The sequence below is a fragment of the Drosophila eugracilis genome, unplaced genomic scaffold (genome assembly GCF_018153835.1).
Source record: "Drosophila eugracilis isolate 14026-0451.02 unplaced genomic scaffold, ASM1815383v1 contig_2154, whole genome shotgun sequence".
Classification (NCBI taxonomy): Eukaryota; Metazoa; Arthropoda; class Insecta; order Diptera; family Drosophilidae; genus Drosophila; species Drosophila eugracilis.
The window spans coordinates 6413735-6432904 of NW_024573038.1; the positions used below are offsets into that span (position 1 = coordinate 6413735).

General features: G+C 39.7%; 1 long non-coding RNA gene across 1 annotated transcript in view; it reads left to right on the top strand.

Annotated features, from left to right (window-relative positions):
- The first annotated feature begins 13927 nt into the window (after positions 1–13927).
- Positions 13928–19170, top strand: part of LOC108114317 — a 34065-nt gene continuing 28822 nt past the window's right edge. The window contains exon 1 of the long non-coding RNA XR_001772740.2: positions 13928–14583. This is a non-coding gene — a long non-coding RNA (uncharacterized LOC108114317). The remainder of the gene's footprint in view (positions 14584–19170) is intronic.

Sequence of the window (19170 nt, forward strand, 5' to 3'; positions counted from 1 at the left end):
TTTCTCAGGCTCATTAGGTTACTATTTAAACAGCTCATAAACCAGGCAGCTAATCAAGATCAGTGATCATTAGTCGAGCCAAACGTCAACACTTCAAGCCCGGCGATAAAAGTGTCAATCCGTGGCTCATATAAACCTCAAACCCAGGCAGTTCGTCAGTTAAAGTCAAGCCGAGTCAAGAGTCGATCCTGCAGTTGCAGAGATGCAGCCGAATGTTTGCCAAGCATTCGGTGAGATTTATGTGCGAGTTTTGTTTGCTCTGTCTTGGCTTTTTGTATGCAAACTGTCAATCAAAGAGACAGCAGCAGCAGAGGCAGCAGCAGCACTGGCTGCGATGCTAATCAGCCCAGACTTTGGCAGTTTATGTACTGGCCGGGCCAAAGTTATGGCGCCGTTATGGGCCACAAGGAACAGTAGCAGCTGCCATCGAACCATTGAGGTTTTGGAAGGCATCTGGGGGTACAGCACTGGTAGAAAAAAGGTGTAAATGGGGGTGGTAAATAAGCAAAAATATGTGAAAAATCAAGGCACTTTTCTTTAGAAGATTTCAAATCTCTATAACCTTAACTTTCTCTCTTTTTGGTTCTTAAAAACTTCATAATTTATCTACCAACGAATAGGTGTCACTTTTTGCGACAGTGAAGCTTTCCGTTGGCGGTCTCGTGACATCCCAGGGAGCACATATTGAATGTCTGCTGTGTGTTGGCTCACACAGCGGGCGGCTAAACATTTGCTCGGCTACCTTAGACCAAAAAGCTAAAGCCAATATGGCAAATGCAAAGCCAAAGGCAAAGCCAAAAGCAAATTGATTTACGTTGCTGGCAGACAAATGGCAGAGGAGTAAGAGAGAGGCAGAGGTGCAGAGGGGCAGAGGGAACAAACAGTCAAATCTGAAATGGCAGCAACTAAATGCAAATCATGGTGGTTACCCACTGCAGAGCGAATGTATCCAATGGATACTCGGTTAAGGCGATTCTACACAGCTACAGATACAGATACAACATGACTGGGTCTGGCAATCAAATGCATTTATTTTGCATATAATTCAAATGATAATTTGTGTGCAGTCAAGTGCTTTTGTAGTTGCATTCGCAGCGGTGTTGCGGTGGGCGTTAGAAAAGAGTCGCCTTCTCGAAATGTCAACTTGTGCAGTTCTGTCAGATAAATCAATCAAGTTGATTAGTTTTTTTTTTCCTTTGCAGTTGGTAATTAGCGTGTGGGGTGTGACTCCCTATAAAGTAGAAACAAGTATCCAAATGCGGGTGGAAATTTTCGCCAAGGTTAATTCATCCATAGAAATCGGTCTTAATTTCAGTTTCCCATCGCTTTCGAGTGCAAATCAAATAAGTCATATATGCTTTAGCCGTATCTGGGGAATATCCACACACTCTTTGCGGCTAATGCATTAGCCTAAGTATCTACAACTTTACTTACACATTCCCTTATTTTTTGCCTCTTCCATTTCTTATGTTTTACTTTTTGCAGGGAAAAAAAACGACGGCGCCAGCTAATGTGCAAACATAAAATTTTAAGACGCCGCCGAAAGGAAAGCCAAACGGATGGAGAAGGTTGGGAAATTCGACAGAGTCTGGCAGACGCTTTTGGGACTTTGATATTTGCCGAAAGTATTGGCAGGCAGCAGCCAATTTCATTATTGAGACCAGCCAATATCTGGCAAACATAATCCGTTTATGACTCTAATTGCAGCTTAAGTCTGACAAGTCAAACACAGTGGAAAGCCCAGCTAAGTAGACACATGAAGTGCAGTGTAACCGAGTGAGTGAGTGTCCATCGAAGGGCCAAGAAAAACAAAGAAAATACCGAAGCCTTTTTACCATCAGCGAGGTATAGAGTTCCTACGTTTCTATTTAGTCGTAGGAACTTAATACCGTGCTCTTGGAGGGCTGTCGACCATCGTAAAGTTTAAATATTAAAAGTGATTAAAGTGATAAAGTTAACTAACTAAAATGTAATGTTACTTTGTAATGTTTTCTTTTGAAGAAAATAACTTCACCCAAGAAATGAAATATAGAAAAGTAACAAGACTATCGAATGATCTCGAATATTTCCCTCATCACCCCACAAAGAACCCATTATCTTTACGTTTTCTTAACCCCCTAGCTTACAACTTCTCAAAAAGGGGTTGGAGATCGGATCGCATTGGACACTTTCCTTGAAGATAAAGAACCGTTTCGGATATCCTACGACCCGAGGAGTTCAACAACCTTTGGCTGCATCTTAGAGATACGCATTCACAGAAGGACCTTCAACCCTTTTTTCGTCCTATCGCTGTCTTTTTATCTTCATCCTGGCATTTGCATGGCCACGTTTAATTGCAAAAAATGTTTGCTAGGACGAGCAACCGTTACGCAATTGATAACGGTTCATTTGCTTTTTGCGGATTTTCATATCTACTTGATTAAAGGTAAAGGTAAAGTCTGATAGGGTTACAGTACAGGATACGGAAGGGGTTAACTAGGGGATAATGTGTTTTCGGAATATAAGTCAATGAAGCATTTTATGTTATGAATATGAAACGGGATACTATTATGTTTCTTGATGGTTTCATATCTAACCAAATAATTTAGTAACTCTTGAATAAAGTAAACTAAGTAGATTATACATCTTCTATTTTATTGAAATTTACAAAAAAAAAAGGATAAGAAAATTTATTCATAAAATATGTAACTTATTAACTACCAAATAAATGTACCAAATTAATATAAAAATCGATATTAAGCAAAAATTATTATTATTATTATTATTATAATTACCAATAAGATGTTCCTATGAATGTTACTAAATAAAAATTATTTCTGAAAATATAATCAATTTGAGTTTTAAAGGGATTATGGGAATACCCGACTGTCATTTAACAATAAAGGAAACAACATTTACATACTTTTTAAGCTTATAGCTTAAGTGTTTAGGCAACAGCTTAAAAACATTCGATCAAAACCAAACGGATAAAATTTCAAGCCACTGTGCGCCCTATTAGCCAAGTTCCGCACCAATTTCTAATGTCCTTCAAATAGGATTAATAATGACACCCTTCGCCACTAGAGGAGGAATGACCTTTTTTGCTCCTTTATATCCAATAGATGTCGCTGTTAAGGATGCTTAATCAGAACAGAGCAACTGGTGACAGAAAGGACAGAGGACAAATATTTTCTGAAAATTGTATTCCCATTTTAATTAAAAAATAAATGTTTATGAAAAGTCTTGTTCCTGGAATTTTATAGCTTCAGTTCAATTCAATTTCAATATCTTAATACTGGAAATGGGTATACTTTTTAAAAGCAACTAAGGTTCATGATTTAATCAAATAAAATTGAGAAAGTTAAAAATCAAAATCTTACTTTTGGAGTATTTTTGAGATATTTAACAAATTTAATAAAAAATTTATAAAATAGTAAAAACCCTTAAAGCCTGGTAGATGACCGAATGTGAATAAATTTCCATTTTCCGCTGCCCGACACTTAATGGCAATTTCCTGAGCAAGAGAAAACGCGCTCCGGCAAATAAAATAAAAATCAATTAGGCGAGAGTGATGCTGCAGATTCGCATATTGGAAATGCTTATTGGATTTGGCAGACGGGGAGTAAACAAGCAAATGAGAATCAATGCGAATTTGCTCCTGCTGTTTCGTCTTCCAGCGAGAAGAATCGATGGCCACCTGCTGGGCTTTTGTGTGCCATTCATGGGGCCAGCAGTCAAGCAGAGAGACACTGAATATCCTCTGGTGGGGGCACGCACATCAATTATGTTAATTTAAGGCGGCAATTACAAGGCAGTTTTTAAATTAAACTATGCGATTTTAGAAGGTTTTATAGCGGGAACGTGCGTGGACTTGGCAATCTATGAATAGAAAAGTGTGTAGAGGAATGTTTCTTGAGCTTGAGTAATGGAAAAAAGTTGCTAGAAACTGTTCAAAAGAATGAAAAGACATGAAAAATTCTATTTCTTAAATCCTTTCAATTCTTAGCCCTGACAGCAACCAAAATCAGTGCAATGTTTAGCAGAGATTTCATCCCCTACACCCGTAAGCTATGTTTCCTAATAAGGCTCAAGGACCTGTGCACAGTTCCCCTCCAATGGGAACAGTTTTATAAATAATAGAAAAAACGTAGATTGTAAAATCTGTACTGATTCCCAATGTAGACCCATAAGTTTCCCCTCTTTTTCCACTCAAAACATCGCCTTTGTGCGATTTCACTCAAATGGAAACATCGCACGACGACTGAGCTGCCCGCAAAACAATACGCAAAATGGGCGGAGTCTAAAAACCGAGCAATCCACTCGACACGAACACATCGCAAACATCGCCAGCGAGCGGAATATATTATAAATTTCCCCTCTCATTGGTTGAGTGGAATTTTTGTTTGAAAGATAAGATGTTTTCTTAAATAATGTTTATTGTTATTAATATAAAAATTTAAAAAAATGTAAAAATTGAAACAACCAAAAATCCCTTTAGCAGATTTTAAAATACGCCTCTGCTTTCCCCTCCGCAATTTAATTTTAAAAAAATTCTGACCTGACCGCGACCACGTTTCTAGTCTAATGCCCTAAAAACCCAACCCTTACTTAACCCTTTACTTATCTGCGATTGTAGAACTGGTTTCTCATTATATTGCGATAGGTAGAAATGCAGCAGATGATCAATGATCACGGCTATTCCGCACACTCAAAAATTATACCTCACCGCAGGCTACAAAGTTGTTTTTCATTCCTAACAAGCTTACGCAGATTCATTGGGTAAATAAAAGCTGGCTCATGGCAATGAGTTTGGTTTACAGTGGATATGAAATGGATTAAAATATTATTTAATATTTATATATATATGAAAAAGCTTGCAAAATGGTTTTTAAATCTATTTCAGATATTAGCTTATGTTTTCAGAAATGTTTAAAATAAACTTTTACCTCTCCTAAGTCCAACAAACTGATTCCCTCACAGGAATTTCCCCTAAAACTATCTCTACTTTAAAGCCTTTAAAATACCTTTAAATTTCCCTGGAACATTTTTCGTGTTAGAAACTCATTTAGAACGCGACCACTGTACATAGACATTAACCCAACCCACCTTTTGTGCATCTGCCTGGCACTTAGTCGCTTCCTGTGGCACTTTGCATCCCCCCGGCTGCACCCCCAACGGGAATGTCAACCCTTGCCTCTCTAACCCTTTAAACGTTTGACACTTCCCCGCTGACCACACTCTCTCGCACACAAACACACACACAAACAATTTCAACCATCATGAGTGTTCTTCAGGCCATGACGCACTTTTCCAAAGGACTCGCACAGCTCAATGTCCTGTGTTTTTGTTGTGCGTGACGCATATTTTGTGTTATTGTTTTTCGCGTTTTGGGTGTTTTGGAAGTGGCTACCGCTACCAACAACCACCCCCCGCAACAAACACACAAAACTCTCTCTGTTTGCTCTATAATAGAAGCCTCAACCCTTTCGCTTAACCAATTTGAACAAGTTTCTGAGCGGCGAAGGGAGAATTATGGCACGCAGCTTTCGGCCTTTGTCTTGTTTTCAGTCCTCCGAAAATTGATGCCAACTTTCCACATTTTCAGCGACAGTTTGCCCGCGTCGCTCGTCTCGAACAGTGAGAGAAAACCCCCAAGAACTCGGAGAGGAAAACCTCAAACAGAACAAAAAAAAAACACAAAATTGGAAAGAGTTGTGCTTGAGAAAAAGGGTTTTCCGGGATGAAAGGATAAAATTTTCCCTAATTCTGGTATTGTTTTGTGCGTTTGCCTGTGCGTCTTCTTGAGAGTTACAATTTTTTATGGAAATCTGTGTAATGCCACCATTGTCGGGGCAAAAAGGACAATTGGTAATGAGTCATTCGAATGGAATTCGAATGGCATTTCAGTGGCACAGGGCCAAAGGGCAAATTAAGTGCTCACATTGATGCTTAATTAAGAAGGGAGAATTTTTATGGCTTTTTCCCTGGAATGCAATAGGTGAGTGTGGAAAGCGGAAAATCGATTTAAAATGTAATCCGGAAAGTAAATATGCAAAAATAATAATCAAAAATGTATTCAACATGGCATAAAATATCCCTCTGCCTAAAATCTAAATCCACATGACGACATTTCTAATTGATTTAATATTCAGCATACTAAACACTTACTTAGCCCGTGGCTACAAAGAGAGGCCGCCCTTTGACCCCGTCTGAAAATAAACGAAAAACTAATTTAAACCGGAAAACTAATTTTAATGGCATTTTAATTAGCCGCAAAATAAGCGTTCAATTTCGGCCCAAAATCAATTAACTTAATTAAAAACATTTTATGCATTTATTTATGCGTTTCCATTATAAAACGATTTTAATTGCCGCCAAAACTATTCCGAATTGATAGGCCGGATAATTATTACGTTTTTTGGGGAAGGGCGAGTGGAGTGGAGAATGGAATGGAACCCTCGCTAAAGATGTACCACACATAAAAGTTGGAAACAAAAACAAAACATTTTGATACAAATCAAATGAGTAAGTTTAGATTAAATGGTCTGAGTTTAGTAGAGAGATTAGTTTGGGGGTTTGTCGGCCTGATAAAAATGCTGGGTTCATTGAACTCGCTGGCTGTTTTAATTAGTTAGTTGATATGGCTTTTTGGTGTGTTTTAGTATGGCCTTGGAATGTCTTTGTTATGTCACACAGGGTGAATATTCTGTAGGAGAATGATTTCTAATGATTTATTTAGTTGAGAAAAGGAGGTGAGAAGGGATGATAGTTAAGAACAGATATATATTGAAATTGTGTTAGAAATTATATAAACTATTCCAGTGATGAATCGAAGTCGTGTAATATCTTTAACCCATTACTTTTTTAGAACTTTGCAATCCCTAAACTGATATTTCTATCACAAATACTCCTAACTAATATTCTTATTTCGTTTCCAAGTTTACTTCCAATACTTCTAACTAGTACATCATCTTTCTCCCTATCCCATTTCCTATACATCACATATAGCTTCCTTATAAATCACCCCTAACTATCCCATATATAATTTTCTATTACCTTCGACTCAATTACATTTTCAAAATGGCAGCAAGATGAAGGCGGTATCTTCGGCGAAAGGAATTGCAAAAAGCCGCAAAACTGCATCTGGCGATATTAGGGGGTTGGGTTTTTATTTTTTTTTTAACTACTCAATCTATATATACATCTAGATATATATAGCTATATATATGGAGGGGTTGCAATTACGAAACACTGCGAAACACTTCCACTCAGTACTGAGTTTAATTATAGCGCGCGACTAGCGAAAAAACTCAGCGAGCCGTTAATAAGCATTTAATTACTCATTCTGAGTGCCGGAGATGTGTGGCTGTGTGGGTGACTCGTTTGAGTCTTTGTATCTGTGTGGTTTATTGCATCTTTGTATGGGTCTGTACTGTTGTCATCTGTGTGAGTGAGAGCTCTCTCTCGCTTGCTCTCCGTGTGTCTCTATGAATTCTGCTGGCGTTCTGCCAGCGTTTGGGCTTCACCTTCGCGCAGACGCTCGTCTTGAAAAGGGGGCGGAGTTTTTTTTTTATCCCATACACTTTCTTGCTGCCCCGACACCCACACGCCACCCAGTCACCCAACACCCCCCAAACTGCCCAACCACCCACTTACTTAGCTCGTCTCGCTGCGTTGCCAGGGCAAATAATATTAAAAACGAGCAGGAAAAAAAAAAGAAAATTCTGAAAAAATAAGTGGGGGTTTTGAAAAAAAAAGCAAGGAAAAGAAAAACCTCCCGAGCACATTTTCATGTACAATTTTTTTCTCTTTCGCGTTCGCTCTTTCTCTCCCTCTCTCTCTCTCTCGCTCGCGCGCCCGCTTGGCAAATTGTGGCCATATTGGATTTTTAGCACTTTTTTCCGCCGCCGCCACTTTCTTCTTCTTGGCCAAATGCCGGCGGTTTCTGTGGGCCGCTGTATTCACCCTCATTTTTCAGGGTGGCTCAAAAGTTGATTTCTCTATTTTTCCTTTCCCCCCTCCTCTTCCTCTTCCTCATTCTCATCATTTCTTTTTTTCATTTTTCCAGCTCGCACATAAATTGTATATAAAATAGGGGGTGGTGGTTGGGCGAAGGGCGGGTGGTTGGTATTGGTGAGCTTTGTTGCTAGGTACAATTTTTTTACTGCCTCTTTGATTTACTTGCATTTTGGCTCAAAATTAAACTCTAAGTGCGGGCGAAAAAGAAAAATGAGGGAAAAATATATATATAGGAAAATGTGGAATACATTTCCCCGGTTTTTTGAGCGCAAATCGAGATTAGTTTGAAAAGTGTGCGATCTTCTGACTCAAAACTGGAAATAAAGTAAGCAAAAATAATACACTTTTTGGAAAATTGACTTTCTAAAAATCTTTAAAAATATTTAAAAAATATAAAACATACAAACAAATCTTGACCATAAATAACAACCAACATCGCTGTCCTTGCTGGTTTAACTCAAAGTATAACTCCATTTAGAGGCAGAGAGAAAAATAAACACAGAAACATATATATAGATGAAAAGCGTCATGAATTTTCCCCGCTTTTGTTTTTTGTTTTGAGTGCAAAACGCGGTTCATTAGAAAAAATTGCAGAGGGCAGCGCAGTCGGCGTCCTGCGGTTGATGGCTGCTGCTCCATTTTTATTTCCAACTCCCTTTTAATTTGCATACGTATGAGTGAGTGTGTTGCGTGGTGTCCTCGGTACATATACATATACATATACATATATATTTATATATATATATATATTCCATCCGATTTTTATATTTATTTTTCAGTTGTTTTTTGTGTGTTTTTACCACGGCCACGGCCAATGCCACCCCCTTTTATTTGGAACTGCGGATGAGATGAGAAAACATTGCTGATTTTCAGCCGGGACAGGCTCCGTGGTTCATCCTGCCAGTCGGCCTTGTGCAGTTACCCGCCAGCAGCCGATGTCGCCAGTTGCCAGTTGCCAGTTAGCAGTTAGCAGTTAGCAGTTTCCAATGGCCAGTTGGCCACGAATAAATCTTAGTCATCAACAGACTGGCCAAGATCAGCAGCGGCAAATGCCAGAATCAAGTTGCCTGTGTTGCCAGTGACACTTGCAGCAGCGGAACCACGACGAGACGGCCAGGCCAGGCTGGGCAAGTAAAACTTGCAGAGAGCTAGCTGAATTGATTTATGGCGCAAATTTTATTGTCTGGCCAGGGAACTGGAACTCCTGACCAGTTGTTGTTGTTGTTGGCTCTTAACTTGTTAGCCACTACTAACTGTAAAGCCTCGAAAGTGCCTCAGTGTTGGTGAATCGTGCGCGTGTCATGTGACATTGACTCTTTAGCCGGGTGAAGTTCTGCCCAGACATCTATATATATAGTATATAGTATATAGTATATCCACGCCAACCGTGTGTACAACTTTGTGTATAAATTATATTATAAAACTGAAACATAAATTTCAACTTAACGCAACTATAACAACTTTCGCTCTGGACCGCAAAAAGAGAAGCCCGACAAACTTTGCCAAGCATTTGTTGGGTCAACAACAAGTAAGTTTTAAGCGACACGTTTATTTCTGGCAAATTGTTAAGTAAACAAAATGTTTTTGGTTTTCTAACTTTTTTCAAATCATTTATGTTGAATAGAAACTTTCGAAGAACAATTAGAATATATTTAGTATTTTTATCTTCTTTTCACTAGAAACTAGAAACAAGTTACTGCTACTTAGTTACCTGAAACTTAAATTTATAAATTATATTTCTCTAAAAAAGAAAACCAGAATCAACCTCTATAACCACATAATTAATAAAAAATGTAATCTAATGTCCGCTAATAAGTGTAATATTTGCATATCTGAAATGGCAAAATAAAAGTGTCTGCCCCACAGTTTTATGTGAATGGTGAAAAAAAAAAAATCCATTTCCATTTTAATTGGATTTATATTAATTTATTCGAGATTGCATTTATGGTTCATGAGTGCTGCTTAATTGAATATAGAATAGCATTAAATTGACAATAAATATGATTTGCCATTCACAAATATCAATTTACACTCGCCCATGACGGGAAAGGCGCTTAAAATATCTCTGCAACATAACATAAATCCCCACAATTTCCTCATCATTTCTTAATGGGGAAAACACAGAGCAATCGAGTTGAATATCTGCACCTGTATGCCATTAAATAAATAATGAAAAGACAGCAACAAAAATCGAAACCGTCGAAATCAGTGGCATTTTTAACGCTTCCACTAACTGAACAGCCGTGAATCCAATCTCACTTTACGATGTCTCTGTATCTTTTTACTTTCGGCCAACTCCACTCTCACGACTATCGAATTAAAATTTCCTCGGCCACTGCCTCAATATTGATATTTCATCAGCAGCTCGAAGAGTTTATTTTAAATATATATGTACGTACGGAAATCTGTAGATATATATATATATATATATTTGTATATATATGCACACTGTACACAGGCCAAAGTGAAGTGAAGTTGGTAAAGCGCATTACGGTTTTAAGCTGGCAGCCGCTTATCAAGGACCACTTAAACAACCGCCGACCCACTGCGAGAATTTCGCATTCACATTCACATTTACATCCACGTCATTCAGCATCCTCCTTCTTTGCTACGTTTCTCGGTTATTGTCAGTGCCTGCACTGAGAGAAAATATGCAAATTTATATCAGCTTTTTATTCATTAAATCAGCTTTTACTATCTTTTTGATCTTATTACTGTCAAGCCTACTTAAAATGTAAAACTATAAAATTTCTGTTAAGTAGAAGCCCCCTTTAAGCATTAATTTCTTTACGTGCACCTGCGGTTGACTTGGGCGGAAAAAAGAGGGCGGGGATTGTGGAGCGCACTGAAGTGCAGATTGGCAGCTTCATCGCTGTTGATTCAGAACTGGACTGACGGGAACCCGAAAGCCCACTCCCAGTCTCATCATTAAAAACAACCGAAAATGAGAAGAAAACGAAATATTTCGTACACAAAAAGCAACAACAACGACGGCAGCGGCCAAAAAACCAACCCAAATAATAGCAAGTGAAATGTGTATTTTCATACCTATATATATATGTATATAGAGGGGGGTAAAAATAAGGCTTACACGTGTCTGGGCGTTGCTGCCTCACATGTATCTGTATCTGCATCTTTGGCCGCCGATACATGCGGGGATACATGTGGCCAAAGGTGACCCAAATTAAGAAACTCATGTAGGAGAAGCACAAAATTAATTGAAACTTTCCAAAAACTTGAAAATAACATCATTATTTTAAATATTAACTGCCCAGACTTTACCTTAATTAAAAAAAAAAAAAAACCTTTGCCTAATTAGTTCAGCTTATCCTGCATAACTTTTGCCTGCCAAATCCTTGTTTTTTCGGCTTAAAACTTTAACCATTAGTGGCAAATACTTTGCTGTCCTTATTTTTAAATCTTTCTTTACCAACTTTAAGTCCCACCACCACCACCCACTGTGTTGAAACCCTTACCACCCCCCTTAAACGAAAACCCAGACAATCCTTTCTTTTTCTGTCTGCACTTTTTGCCTCGCTTCATCAGCACATTCTTTATCCTTTCCTTTGCTCTCGTACCTTTTGCTTTGTGCTGCCACTTCTCCGGACTTGGTTTTTAATTTTCAGCTGATTTTTTGATTAATGCTTAAGCGTTTGCTCCTTTTTCCGGAGGACTCCTTTTATGCAAATCTCCAGGCACTTTAATTAGAAATAAGAAAATGTCTTTTTCGGAGAAGTTCTAAAGGAAAAGGGGGATAGAACGCCATTCACTTCCCAAGTTTTCCTCATTATGCTCTCGCTTTTTGTGTTTGTCATTTATAAATTGGAAAAGTTTCCTTAAGCAAATTATGCCATTTTTTCCCTGTCTCCCCACCAAAACGATGACCAAAGAAGAACCCTTTTGGCCAAGATAAAAAAAGAGGAAAACATTAAGCCCAGATTGCCACAAGAGCTCCCTTTTCGCTCAGCTGACGTTCCTCAAAAACAAACGTCACATGGTCTTGCTTCCTTCTTGATTATTTTTTTACTTAATTTTTTATATATCCTCTCTCATTCAGATTTGTTTTTTTTTAAGATCCCTCATTGAGGTAGGACCAGGGAACAGTCGTCAAAAGGTTCTCAAGGTCCGCTTGTTCAGGTTCCCAAACGAGCTGGTGACGACTTTGCATCCGCCTTGTGCCTCTCCTTTTGCCTTTTCCTCTGGTGGTGCATTCAACTTTATGTCTTTGATTTATAGCTGCCTCGGCTGCCTCTTCCTTTCTCGGGGGATCGGAATCAGAATTGGGATTGGGATCGGGAATCTGAATCTCAATGAAAGCGAAACAATGCCAGGCACAGTTCGGGGGCCCCTTCTGGTTCTCCTTATCCTGTTGTTATCGAGAGTTGACCCTGCCCGTATGTAGGTCTATAGGCTACTACCTCATGGCACTTTCGGTTTTAACCGCTCCTCGAGAGTTCTGTGATTGCTGCTGCTACTACTTCACCCCTTTACGATTCTTTTTTCGTTTTTTTTTTTTTTTTTGTATTTTCCTCTCCGACTGTGATGTAATAAATACCCGCGACTGCGACTGCGACGGCGACGGCGAGATCCCTAAAAACGTTTACCCCCGATCCGCCATCCGTGATCCGTGATGGGTATCTTTGTATCTGCATCTGTCTCTTTGTTCGAAACCGAATGGAACATGTGCTTGTGCCCCTTGTTGGCCATAAATTGCCAGGTTGAGTTGGAGGGAAAATCTGTTGATTAGTGGGAAAAATCGAAGAAACGAAATGCCAAGCGATGAGCAGCGGCAAAGGGAATAGAATTCCTAGCCGTACTTTGTGGTCATCTGGGACCCAGAGATTATGTCATAAAGATAAAAGGCTAACCAACAAGTGTTGCCTTTTGTTACCCAAGGTGTGTGCATCGTAATTAGCCAGGGATTCTTAGGCGAGAGGGCGTGGCACTACTCCACACGGGATGTCTGTCATTGAGGATTATTTGTAAGCGGTTTTACCTGCCTGGCAATAAGAAACTATTAAGGTCTTGTTAGGAAAATCATTACCAGAAGTGGTTATAGATTAATAGAAGCTGCTCTTTGCTAATATTTTTCCCAGATATTTCCCTCAATATATATATAAATTTGAAGACGAATTCACCCCTCCCTTGATAGCCCATTTCTGACATGCATTTTCAGCCATGATAGCCGCGAAAATTGTTCGTTGTTGCATCACCGAAACAAGAACAACACCCACAATTAGCGGCTGAGCAAAAACAATGCAATTGACTGTGAGAAAAAAACCGACTCGAGGCGGGAAAAACTCACTCAACCCGCCGGTGGTTATAGCCCAGGCTAGCTTGCTTTTCCCTTTTTGGCCCCTTTGCGGCAGCTCCGTCATGCGCAAGACTTTTGAGTTTTGAGCCAAGTGTTCTGGGGGCCTTCTGAGTGTTGTGCTGTGTGTTGTGTGGGGCTAAAATGTCACGTTCGATCATTGAAGTTGCCCCGGCCCCCGGGCACCGCCCCTGCGCCGCTCCCTTTGACCTGCCCCCTCCTCTCTGGGGGCCAACTAATGCATATGCCAAAGCGGGCACGTAGGCGCATCAAAAGGAAATGTCAGTCAGGCGACAAGCCCACAAACGGCCAAAGCAACACGGGCAACATTACACTGGGAGAAAATAAGCTAAAATTGAAATATTTTCAAAATATTTTTTAACATTACTTTATTAATATTTAAGTTTGTGGCACAAAAAGCCGTCGGGATTTTGACATGAAATATATCTGAAATGATAAGAAAAATCTCCGCATTTTCTTTCTGTGACGTTCACCAACAACAACAGCTGAGTTTCGGATTCTAGGGTCTGAGTGGTAATCCTTTGGCGAAACACGTGCAAGCCCACATACACACACACACACAGCTACACATACAGGGCAAGCTCACGGATAAGAAAACACACACACACACCGATAGGAATACTACAAACGAGTGTGGTGGATTCTCAGACTTGTGGTGGGCTACAAAGCCACAAAAAGCACACCAGCAACATGTTGACTGCAGCTGCTGCAAAATTGCATTTTGCAAAAACGCACACACACACACACATACAGTGTTGACTTCAAGAAAGAGAGGTCTTTATGGGGTCAGAGGGAGAGGGCGAATATATATGTATGTATTTTTTTTTTTTTTTACTTTCTGCCTACCAAAAGTTGCCGTCGACGCCGACGTTTGCGAATGTGTTGCGCTGCGGTGCGAGTGGCTTTTTTAGCCGCCAGTTGCCAATTGCCGCATTCGCTATTCGGCTTTGAAGCCGCTCGGGTTGCCAAAAGAACAGTTAGCCCAAGCAATTCTCCGGAGAATCGAGAAGAGATTCTCCTGGGAAACGAACTCGTGCCCGCCTCTAACCGTACGTTCTTTTTTAACCCAGTTAAGTTAACTTTATCAGAACTTTTCCTCAACTCGTGTGTTTTTTCCTGTGAAATAAAAAACCAAATTTAGATTTTCGCAAGCATAACCAACAAGCATTTTCCGGCAGTGTACTTGTGTTTGTGCCGTCCAGTGTCTGTGCGATTGCCAATGTTTTTTGCGGCCTCTCAGCTTCGGTTTCTTGGTGAGTTGTGGATTTTTAATTGAAAAACGCTCGAGAGAGAAAAGTTTCCATTAAAATGAATTTTATATGGGTTCTGGGGCGAAAGAGTTTTGCATACCAAATTATGAAAGTTTGTTGGCAAATAAAAATGAAATATAAATGAAAATTCATGAGGAGAATGTTGAGGAAAATCAATTTAAGGAGAACTTTTTTAATCGTCAATATTTGCAGGCCAAAAACTTGCTTGTGATTGTACATTTTCCAGAACTTAACTACTTTTAAAAATAGATAAAGTATTAATTTCTTTAATTTTCCTTAATTGGAGATGCATTTTCTTTCCATCTCATACGCTCCCAAGCCAACCAACTAGAATCACAATTTACCTGCAGGAAAAACAAAAAGGGAGGAGCACGAAAAACACACTCCTAGCAGATGTCAAGCAATGAAGTTCTTCCGGCTGCCTCTTATTTTTACAAAAAGAAAAAAGTAAGACTTGGCTCCAGTCAGTCACATACTGGCTTACGAACTATAATCGCCAGTTTCCTTTTGGCCAAGTCAAGACGAGGCTTCCTGCACGACAGCTAAAAGTGCAATACAGAGAGAGAAAATATAAAGTCTTTGCCTTAAAGTAGTTAGGTTGTGTATTCAGATATAATATCACTTAAAAATCATATCTAGGGTAAGAATTAAAAATGAAATTATTAAAATTCCCAACTTGATAAGAAGGTATGCCCTACCAATAACCACTTTTCACTGTGCAACATCCACAGTTCAGCAGCATTCACATTGCAACGTCAATGAACAAATGGCAAGCAACCTTTTGCTGACTGTCTAATATAATTTGGCTTTGGAATAACTCAACTTAGTTCCGGGGGAAAAAAGAAGAAGTGGCCCATCAAGATGCCAGAGCGTCAAGTTAGGAAAACAAAATGTTTACTTGCAGATCAGGGCCACACAGGTCCAGGAAAAATAGAGGCCAAAAGGGATAAGCCGGAAAGCAACACGGAACCCAAATTAATACAATAATTGAAGCCAATTTAGTGTAATTTTCTTCAATTTCATTGTTGTTGGTTTTTGCTGGCTGTCTAGCCATTGACTTGGCCAACTATTATCGCATTTGTTTGCCATTTGGCAAGAACCCTTCTCCGTTTTGCCCCTAATCCACATTGAAGTTAACGTTTCTTTTTTTGTCTTTTGTATTTTGTATTTTGTTTTCCCCCTGTGGCTATGTCTAGTCTATCTACCTTTATACTTTTGTTATCCATTTCACAGTGACCGGCAGTAGTGACCACACCCCGAACTGAGCCAAGTTTGATTAGTTTGGGTCACATGCTGGTTAAGCTAATTAAATTAAAAGCCCGACAAGTTGCGACTGTTTTATTTTGTTGATCTGGTGAAAGTGTGGCTTACCTTTCACTAGTTTCAGAGCTCTCCTCTTCTCTTGCATTAACAGATTAGCCATCTGCCCAGTCGCCAGTTGCCAGTTGCCAGTTTGCCCCGCCTGGCTGGAGTTTAAAGTTTTCCTCAACTTGTTGACCGGGCCATGAAAATCAAACATCAAATTTATGGCCTAAGTTATGGGCCTGCAAGTCGTTAACAGTTCTACGTTTTGTTTATAACTATGAAAGAAAAAACCAAAGCCAGCCACGAGTGGGGAGTTTACAGTGTAAAAGGGGGCTTGCCTAAAGTCCGATCATAAAATTTAAATAAAAGTTTAACCACGAGATTCGGTTTCGCTTTAAGGCTCTTCGATGGAAAAAAAAATAGAGATGTTTTATGAAAACCCTTTTGGTTGTAAATAAAGCAAAGGAGTTGACTTTGTTGGGCGTGGAAAAAATGTCGTTTAATTAAAACGCAGGACACATAAGCTGGGCCTGCCCTGCAGCATTTCCATGTTTTTTCGGTTTTCGGTTGGAATTAAAAACCCCTTGTTGATGAAAAATCACCAAAAAAGCTACAAATCTCCTGATTATTTTATATACTATATAGATATATATTGTCGGCTTAACTTTTTGCCTTTTTAGCTTGTTTGGCTATGTTCGCTTATCCGTTGTCGTTGCTGTTGTAAATTGTAATTTGAAAAACATCACCGCAAACTGTCAAAATGCTCTGACATTTACAAATTATTTTGCTGGCAGCGCGAACTGGTCTGAGTAGAGACCAGCCACCGTTGCACCACCTTGTGGCACCACCACTCTGCACCACATCAACGGCGACGACGACCGATTTGACGCTTTGAAATGCGAAATGGAAGCGGTCGCCGTTAATTTGCGTCAACGGGCTAATAAAGTTTTGGCATTTGTGTGCTTAGCTCTTTTTTTCCCTCACAGTTTTTCTCATTTTCCTCCTTTTTTTCGATTTGTTTTTCATTTTGATTTTGGCATTTGGCAAACACGACAAAGTTGCTCTAGCTATATCTGTTTCTATATGATTGGCTGTGTCGGCACATCGTACACAAGGAAGCAAAACTAAGATTGTTTTTCATGAATGATTAAATAAAGAAAAGTGATAACTATGGGTATGATTGTAGATTAAATTAAAGAAAGAAATAGTTTATAGATCAATTTTTTAGCCTTAAGAATCTCTGATTTCCTAGCACTTTTCTCTCAGTGAACTTTTCTTTTTGCTTGCCTGCCAATTTGCCCATGCAAATGATATGAGACGTAGTGAGCTGGCTCGTCGAATGACTAACCCAAGCTGACATTTCAATAGCAACAACAAACATCGAGCCAAAGAGCCGAACTTCCGTTCTGCTGGCCATATCTACCGGCTATATGGGTATATATACCCACTCCTTTCTAGTCGCTGTTAATTGCATTTGATTGAGCACCTGAGCTGCAACAGAGTATCAATGAACTCGAGAGTGTTTTTGTTGTTGGTTGTTTTTTTGTTCCCAGCACCGCGGGCTATGCAACCGAATAAGTGAGGAGGATCCTCGTCGTACAGTGCAAGGTGCAAATTCCCAAGCCCAGATTGCTGCAGCATCGAAGGTAGTAGTACCTGTAACCAGTATCTCTTAGCTCACCTGCCTCTTTAGTTTTCAAGTCCCCTCCTCTCTCTCTCTCTCTCCCTTTCTCTATCACCTGGAAAAATGGCTTTATGGTCTGTGCCCCGAGGCTGCGTGTCTAGGAGTGGCCGCAGCCTAATAGCTGAGGAATATCATCGGTGGAGAGGGGAAGCCACCGAGAACCTAGAACTGAGAACTGAGAACTGAGAACCTAGAACCCAGACCAAAAACCCGGCAGGGGGAAAAATGAATTATGATTTGACGGTAGGCATTTAATGGATGGCCATGGATCTTTGACTTCGACTTTGACTCCACAACGAAAAGAATTCTCGTTTGGCGCCAACATATATTGACAGCTGCTGCCCGTGGTTAGGGTATCTTTGTATCTTCTTATCTTCCTTTTATATTATATCTCTCTTCTCTTCTTTTTTTATTTTTTGGTGTTTGAAGTTATTTCGGCGGACAGGTGAATGCTATTTAGTTAGAATGCCAAGCGGATCGTATCGGTCGCTCTTTGTCTTCTAATTGAATATCCATTGGCGGGTTAGGACTGCTTAAAAGGTGCCATTGAAAAGCATTCCAAATTGGAGCATGACAAGTTTTTGGTTCGATTGATGGATTGCCATGGCTCTGCGGTTGACGACTCTCCATACTGATGGTTGATGGATAGTGAAAGGATAGTTAGGGATCGCTTGGGAAAGGGCATCTTCGACCTACTTGAGCCGCGCATATCTTGCGGTTTTGATCTTTCGGCAGTGGGAAAGGGTTACTTTCAAATATTCACTTTGAGTACTTTGAGATTTAAAGCGAAGATTCAGTTTTAATTAGTAATTTATAAAGAAATAGACTTATGATATTACATTTAGTATCTATTACTTCTAATGCTAGCATACTTGGTATCATTGGTATCATGAAAAGAGTATCTTTTTTCAACCTTTTTCATTCGAGGGAGTATCTTAACTTATCTTCCGTTAAAGATTATATATCCTCCTCGCCATATCAACTGCTTAAGGTATAATCTCCTTCTCTCTTCTGCAACCTAAACTGTATCTTGACTCACTCAGCCCGCAGTCCAATTAGCCCGGTTTACAGCCGAAAGGGGCATCCTTCGTTTGTGGCAGCCTCCTTAGAGCGAAACTCCGGCTGAGACAGAGACTTGTGCCACTTGCAAGTGCCCAGACAACCCACACAATTGTGTGTATGTGTGTGAGATGGGCGTTCAAAAACCGAGTTTGGGCCAACTAGGGGTAACCGCAACGGAAACTATATTGCTGGAAAACAACCGCCCACCGGCAAACACAACTTTGGCCAGAGAAAACAATGGCAATGCATAAATTTCCCGAACAACAGCCCAAACACGGTAACATCTTTTTGGCCAAGATAGAAGATCATGATGGTTGCGGTGCGGGGGTAAAAACTCATTAGTAACAGCGCCTACGAAACATGAATGCAATAATATTCAACAGAAATTACGAGCCTAATAACATAAATTTATAAAGAATGAGGCAAAAAAAAAGTGTGGTAGAAGTAACCTTTATGCAGTTTTCTGTATCTATGAGATATACGCACTGCGTAAAAGTTCATTATAATAAAGAATGCGA